A 7274-nucleotide genomic window follows, 5' to 3' on the forward strand; every position below is an offset into this window, starting at 1 on the left:
GTCTCTGGTGGCCAGGCCCCCAGCCTGGCATGGCTCTTGGGCAGCAGCTGGGAGGCTATCAGAAACCTCAGGGGGCTACAGAGACCTTGGTGATGAGTGTCTTTCTTTCTCTCCTCTTCCTCCTCTCCTGCATGGCCTCCCTCTCTACCAGCACTGGAAAGTCCTGTTTGATCAGGTACGTGAGCAGTTAACCCCCCCCCTCCAGCCCTCCCTGAAGTCGGTCTGTCTCCCTGTTTGCTTGCGTGGGCTTCCCTTGCTAAGCGCTCCTGAGAGGGTGACGTCGGTGGGGGTGTGGCTTAGTGCATCTCTTAGGCTGAGTGACAGGGCGCTCCAGGTATCTGGAGGAAGCAATAGGCTTCCCTCAGAGAATCCCTCCCTCCCTCCTCCTCCCAGCTCCGCTGCATCAAAGCGGAGTTTAAGCTGTGTAGAAATTGGACAATATGTACTGAATACCTGGGAAGTTCTCTGTATGCCAGGGGATTGCACTAGTGGGATGGGGTGGGGGAGGGCTTGGGTTAATAGGCCCTCTCCTTTTCTTCCTCATCATCAAAGATCTATGGTCACTTCTGTGGTCAGCCCTTTACCATCCTGGTAGCTGGGGGAGTGACTTACCATATAGGTTCTTTTGAAGGCTGATTTTTTGTTTTTGTTTTTGTTTTTTTTAAGTAAGATTTTTGGTATAGGGTGCTGCCATAGAGACAGAGACAGAAAGCGAGACATCACCTCCCAGGGGGGATGACCACACCTCAATCCCTTCTCCTCCGTTCTCCTCTCTGGATTTTGGGCATGCATGCACATACACGTGCCCGGGGTGAGTTTTAAGCTGCTTGGGTATGGGACTCGAACCGCGGTTGACTACGTGGGAGTCCAGCGATATAACTATTATTCCATTAGCTGGTCCCTGATTCTGTTTCTTTACTTGTGCAGTAGGGATGGGGGAGTACTGGAAGGTTGCAGGTGGAAAACAGTTTGTGGTTAAATGCGGTGCATAGAGTCTAGGTATGGGAAATGAAGCTGGGAGGGCCAAATGCTGGCTTTTGAATCTGGAGATGAGTATTTGACCTTCAGCAAGGAAATGATTCTCTTCTTTGCTTGGTCCTCATGTTGGGTGCTGTTGTGTATTTCCTTCTCTCTTTTCATCTCATGGCGTAGGAGGGGAGCCAGGAGCACCCCCTTTGGGAAGGGGTGGTGAATGCTGCAATCCCCAGGTGAGAATGATTGTGTCATGAAGTTTGTGCAACTTCAAGGGATTGGTCTGGTTGGACCTAAGGGACTGTATTAGATTGGAAAAGGGGGTAAAGCATAAAAAGTAGCTTCAAGCAGACCTTGGTTGTAGGCAGGGGCAGCCTTCGAAAGTTTTTAGCAGTAGTATGGGATCCAAGCAACACTTGTGGAAAAGGGATAGGGGGAGATGGACCGTAGGGCTGAGAGAGACTAGCCAGGAGCGGAGCCTATAGCAGTAAACGGAGACAAGCACCTTGACGTGAAGGTGACAGAGAGAATGAAAAGGAACATGGACATGGTGTTATGGGGCTTGCAAATTTTTTTCCGGAATAACTTATTTTATTTGTTATTATTATTTTTAATTTGCTATAGGACATGCACACTCCCCAGAGAGAGAGAGAGCAAAAAAGAAAGCCACTAGGTCCAGGACTCAAACCATGATTGGCCATGTGGGAGTCTAGTGCCTTAACCACCACTCCACTTGCTGGCCCTTGGAACATCCTAACAGACCTAAACAGATGAGGGGACCCAAATATCTAACTTTGAGATTTTAACACCCAGAAGGAAAAGGAAAAGTTGGGGTTGGGGGAGAGTTGGCAAAAATGACAACTTTGCTTTCAGACAAGTTCAACGTGAAGAGAACCAGCTAAATGCAGATGCTTAAGTAGGACTGGAGACATGAAATTGCAGCACAGAAGACATGGGGGGCGGGGATGAGGACTTGGGGGTGAGCATCCACATTGACCCTGAGGTCTGGCTCCTGCCCTGACAGGATGGAGTACCTCTCCCTTGGTTGTTGAATGCCACCCACTCTCCCTCTGGCTCTTGAGAGTGCAGCAGCTGCTGGCCTGGTGCCCCAGGGCGGGAGGGAGCCGCACTGCCACTGCCACCTCTCCCACCAGCACCAGGCTGCCAGCCCTTCACACCTCGGGCCGGATTTAGAATCAGAGCCTAGAACAACGCGTATCATTCCTTTTTTCTCTGTGTCTACCTTTCTCCTTTGATTAATTTCCTTTGCCAGTCTTCACACGCGGGCGCACATGTGCATGTTTAAAACAAGCCAGTTGGGTGAATGGAGAACTTTTCGTAGGAAGAATTTGGAGCTCGAGAGCGCAGAGAGAATGGGTACCACCTAGCATATGCCGGTGGTCTATAGAGTCTCATTTCTCCAGCTGGATGGAGGTCCTGGGTGTCACAAAGAACAACCCCTTGCATTGGGGCAGGCCCGCTCTGAAATCGTTACAGAAGACAAAATTAATTATAGGAAAGAAACTACCAAAACTTACTCTGGATGATTTTTTCTCGCAGTGAGTTCTGCCTGATGTCTATTCCCCAACCTTCATGAGGCATTAAAAGCCCACTTCTGGGACCAGCAGTTAGCGTAATGGCTATGTCACTGAATTCCCATGTAGCCTACCGTGGTTTGAGTCCCGGACCCGGTGGCTTAAACTCACGCCAACCACGTGTGCGTGCGTGCCCAAGATCCCAAGAGGAGAATGGAGGAGAAGGGATTGCGGCGTGGCCATCCCCCCTCGGGGGTGATTTCTCACTTCCTGTCTCTCTGTCTCTCTGGCGAGCGCACGTGCCAAAAACCTCTTCAAAAAAAAAAAAGCCCATTTCTGCTGTCTTCCTTACCAGCAGTGCCCTGTGCTGATGCTGAGTTGTTTCTGCATGTGGTCTTGCTCTCTGGCGTGGAGCTGGTCCTTCTGTGTCCATCCCTCCAACTTTACACCTCCCTTGAACATTCCCCTGAGAGGGCTAAAAGAAGTGTCGCTCTGAAGCATCCCACGTGGAACCTGACCTTATTCAGAAAGCTGAAGGGTTGTATTCTTTCTGCTGCTTCCTCTGGGTCTGCCTAAAGACAGGGTGTGGTGCCAGGTAAACTTGGTGCACTTAGGAAAGAAGGTTTGGCTGGGGCCTGGAGGCAGCCCACTGGCAGGAAATGAGACAAGACCCCCGTCAGAATCTGCAAGGAAAGGTAGCTCCAGAGTTCACCTTCCAGATAGCAATGGGGGAGGCTGGGGTCAGTCAAGCAAGTCCTCCCTTTCTTTCTGGGCTAACAGAATCCCAGAAGTCAACCAGTTTCAAATTGGGATCTGCGAGGATCTGTTTTCCAGGTGTTCGGGATAGAATTGGACCAGTTCCTCATGGTCATTCTTCAGCATAGGACATAGGCTTGACCTCGCATGGAGCTAACTGGACCCCAGGGCTAGGACCATGACGTGGGCCATGATGGTTTTCTGTGGCTCACCTTCATCAAAATGGCCAAGATGCCTTTGTGGGAACTGGAGGTGAAGAAAGCAGGTGACCCAGTCCCTTAGAAGGTTCCCTGGCCTTTTTGGCATGTCGGCACTTGTCTGGTCTGTTCAAGTCAGGGGAACCAAGGCCAATCCATGCCATCCCTTCTCATTCACTCCCCGAGTATTCCCCCATGCGTCCCGGAAGTTACTGTAGGCAGGAAACCTGAAGGTCATCAGTTCAATTCCCAGACGCTCCATGTGTCCATTTAAATTTCTTCAGGGAATCGTCTTTTCACACCCTTGGACTCTTGATTATTTTCTAAGTATTTAAATAGATTTTTTAAAAAGTCTTATTCTCATTTTTTAAAAGTTTTTTGTTGTTGTTTTTGTTTTTGTCTTTTTTTTTTTTTTTTTAATTTTGCTATAGGGTGAGTGCACTCACGGAAAGAGAGAGGGGAAGTGAGAGAGATTCCCCAGGGGGAATGGATATGCATGATCCCATTCTCCTCAGGATATACCTAGTATGTTTTTCAAACTGCTGGGCCAGCCATGTGGGTTTCACCTGCCTGGTTAAGGCACCAGTTGGCCTGAAATGTCTTATTTTCTTTTTAAAAAAATATTTATTTATTTAATTCTACTTGTTATTATTATTTTTTAATTTGACCAGCCAGAAACAGATAGAGAAAGAAAGTGAAAGAGAAAAAGCAAACTGCTAGGTCCAGAACCATGGTCAGCCATGTGGGAATCCAGTGCCTTTAACCACCACACCACCTGCCAGCCCCCTGAAATGTCTTTGAATCTGTTAGACTTATTTCTTTTTATTTTTAGAATTAATTTTTAAAATTTGAATTCATTTATCTATTTTAATTTGACTAGAGAGGGATGGGGATTGGCAGGGGTAAGAAAGCAAGCTGCCAGGTCCAGGACTCAAACTGTGGTCTGCCATGTGGGAGTCCAGCACCCTTAACCACCACACCACGTACCAGCCCCTGTCGGGCTTTTCTTTCGTGGTTTCTCCTGTTGCTTCAGCCCTGAGACTCTTTGTATCCCTCTCCGGACTGCATAAGCCAGCCCTTCCATTTCCTATAACATTTGGTGATGTCTCTGTATACCCTTTAGCGCTGGATCTTATTTCTATCTAGTTACACTGGCATTTCTTATTAAGAAGACTTTGTTTATACATTACTTGAGAACTGTCTCAATTTGGTAAATTTGTCTGATGTGCGTGTATGTTTGTCTGTGGTGTTTTAGACACAATCTCACTCTGTCGAGATCCTCCTGTCAGCCTCCCAAGTAGCTGGGACTCCAGGCATGCACCACTGGGAGAGAAACGGCCTCCCATGTGGCCTCAGCCTGCCAAGCAGCAGCACCCAGCACATACCATGGCTGGGCCTTGTCTGGTAAATGTTTATAGTTGTGTTTATTTCAGATTTCTGATCTATGCCACAGATACTTATAACATCACACAGTAGGCCGGCTCCATGGCCTGGTGGTTAAGACAGCGGGATCCCACATGGCTGACTACGTAGTCCACACCCCAGATCCAGCAGCTGGAGAAGCACTGGGTGCGTGTGCGTGTGTGTCCATTCCTGAAAGGGGAGAGTGATGGAGAAGGGGTTGCAGCGTGACCATTCTCCAGGAGGGATGCCTTGTCCTCTCCCTCCCTCTCTCTGTGCCTCTCTCCAATGAATGCAAGCTCCCTCCAGCAAAGTAAATAAATAAAAATAAATCATTTTTCACAGGCAATCCACCCGTTAGTTGCTGCTTTATATTTGTTTTATAGGTTTCTGACAACCTCCCCTTTTCAGGTTATGCTTTCAAAGTCTCGTTCTCAGTCCTTTCCTGAGGTTTGATCCTTGGTCAAATATTTGATCCAAGACGAAATAGATCTAAGCCCAAGGATCAGTGGCAGCATAGGATGGGAGCCCGATGAACCTAGGAAGGGTTTCCTTGGTTGGAAAAGGCAGTTTGTGATTCACTGTCAAAAAGGCCTTCAAGATCTCTGAATGTGTGATAAGCGGGAGGGTTTGGAGCAGGGTTCTGTTAAGTCAACACGGCACAGTTGTTCTCTGAGCTCAGTAGAGCAAGCGGAGAAAGGAGGGGCGGAAAAGAACTTGATTATGTCCCCCTTCTCCCTTGCCATTTGGGAGCATGTATTTCCCAGACTCCAAAAAAGAGCCCCAGTTTTGCTAATCTCTCAAAAGGAGGCAAAGACCAATCATCCCACGGAAACTAGAAACAGGCCCGTGGACCACACATGGTGCAGCGTAGTTGCTCCTGGGGGCAGACCTTGGGTTTGGAGTCAGAAGTGGGGTCAGGTTTTACTGACTTTGTGACTGGGGGCAATTACGCTAGCTCTCTGAGCCTCACTTTCTTCCTCTGTAAAATGGGGACTGTAATCTTTAGCTCTAGAGGGACTGGGAATTAAATGAATATTCCCTTTTTCTTTGAAGAGGTTTTTGCCTTAGGCACGTGCACTTGCTGAGAAAGGCAGAGACAGTGAGAGGGGAAGTAAGAAATCACTTCCCGGGTTGGGGGGTGGCTATGCCACAATCCCTTGTCCTCTATTCTCCACCTGGGATCTTGGACAGGCATGCACACACACCCGGCGTGGTTTTTAAGTCACCAAGTCTGGGATCTGAGCCACAGACGGCCATGTGGGAGTCCAGTGATGTCACTGCCCCATCTGCTGCCCCCTAGATACTCCCTTGAAAAGATCTGATTCCCAGTGGATGGTCATCAAATCTCAGTCTCTTGACTGAGAATTGGAATTTGCTGGGAAGAAGCCTAAGGACCACTTTAGAGATCCAGGCCCCCATAGGGAAGGAAGCTCTTTGAGAGAGAACTACTTCCGAGCCCAGAGGTGGTTCTGCCTTTTCCCCTCAGGGCCTCCCCTGCCCGGTCCCCTCACTTACAGTCTGGAGGTCTTCCCATGGCCTGACCCCGAGGCCCACTTCATTTGTCATCCTCCTACAGACTGACTTAAAGGGGTTCAGGGAGCTGAAAAAGGTTCATTTGAGATTGCCAAATGCATTAACAAAGAGCCACAGAGAAGACACCTGGCCCAGAGATGGCGGTGTTGGCCGCGGTCCCCACGACATCTGACTCACCAGCAGAGTGGGATTCCCAGAGTGGAGCAAAGCCAAGGGCTCAACTGCAGACTTCGCTTGGACTCAGCCCTTATCAAGTGGTTTCCAGACCCTTGAGGCTGTGGACTTGCCTCCACTGCAGAGCTGACCTCCCTGCCCTGCTCCTGCCCAGTGACCTCATCAGTCATGCAAGACTTAACCCTTTGAAAATTCCCTGACCACTCACGAAAATGCATGTGATAGCGGCTGAGCAGTAGGCCAGGGGATCAGAGGCTGTGCCCTGCCTGGCTGCCTGCCTGACACACAATAGGTGTGCATGTGTTTGAGCAGATGACGGGGCGAGCCACAGCCCTGCATGCAGTGCCTCGGGTTACAGTACTGTCTCCAGAAGAAACATGCCAGGCACATGTACCTGTGTGCCTAAACTCCCAAGAGATGGCATGACCATCCCCCCTGGGGGATGCGTTCTCACTTTCCCCGCTTTCTGTCTCTCTGGTGAGTCATGTACCTTATGACAAAAACAAATACTGAAAAAACTAGAAGAAAAGATATCCTCTTCAGGAGCAGGCCTGACGGTGGGTCTATTGGGCCCATGTCAACCCCTCTACTGCCATGTGGGCCATAGGTTATTTTCAGAATGTCGATAGAAGTATCTTGTCCAATCTGCTCCTTTTGCAAATGAGGAGGCCCATGACCTTCTGAAGCCACTAGCTGTAACAGC

At 49.2% G+C, this 7274-nt stretch overlaps 1 protein-coding gene across 2 annotated transcripts in view; it reads left to right on the forward strand.

Annotated features, from left to right (window-relative positions):
• RHBDL3 (rhomboid like 3) overlaps positions 1-7274 on the forward strand; it is a 67562-nt gene that overhangs the window by 5192 nt on the left and 55096 nt on the right. The window contains exon 1 of one of the 2 annotated variants that reach the window (XM_027774148.1): positions 106-175. The exons of the other annotated variant lie outside the window; for it this stretch is intronic. The gene's annotated coding sequence lies outside the window, so the exon portion shown is untranslated. Of the gene's footprint in view, positions 1-105; positions 176-7274 lie in introns of those variants that run through there. 2 annotated transcript variants of the gene reach the window in all.

This window comes from Tupaia chinensis, unplaced genomic scaffold, assembly GCF_000334495.1.
Source record: "Tupaia chinensis unplaced genomic scaffold, TupChi_1.0 Scaffold000407_1, whole genome shotgun sequence".
In the NCBI taxonomy this organism is placed as follows: domain Eukaryota; kingdom Metazoa; phylum Chordata; class Mammalia; order Scandentia; family Tupaiidae; genus Tupaia; species Tupaia belangeri.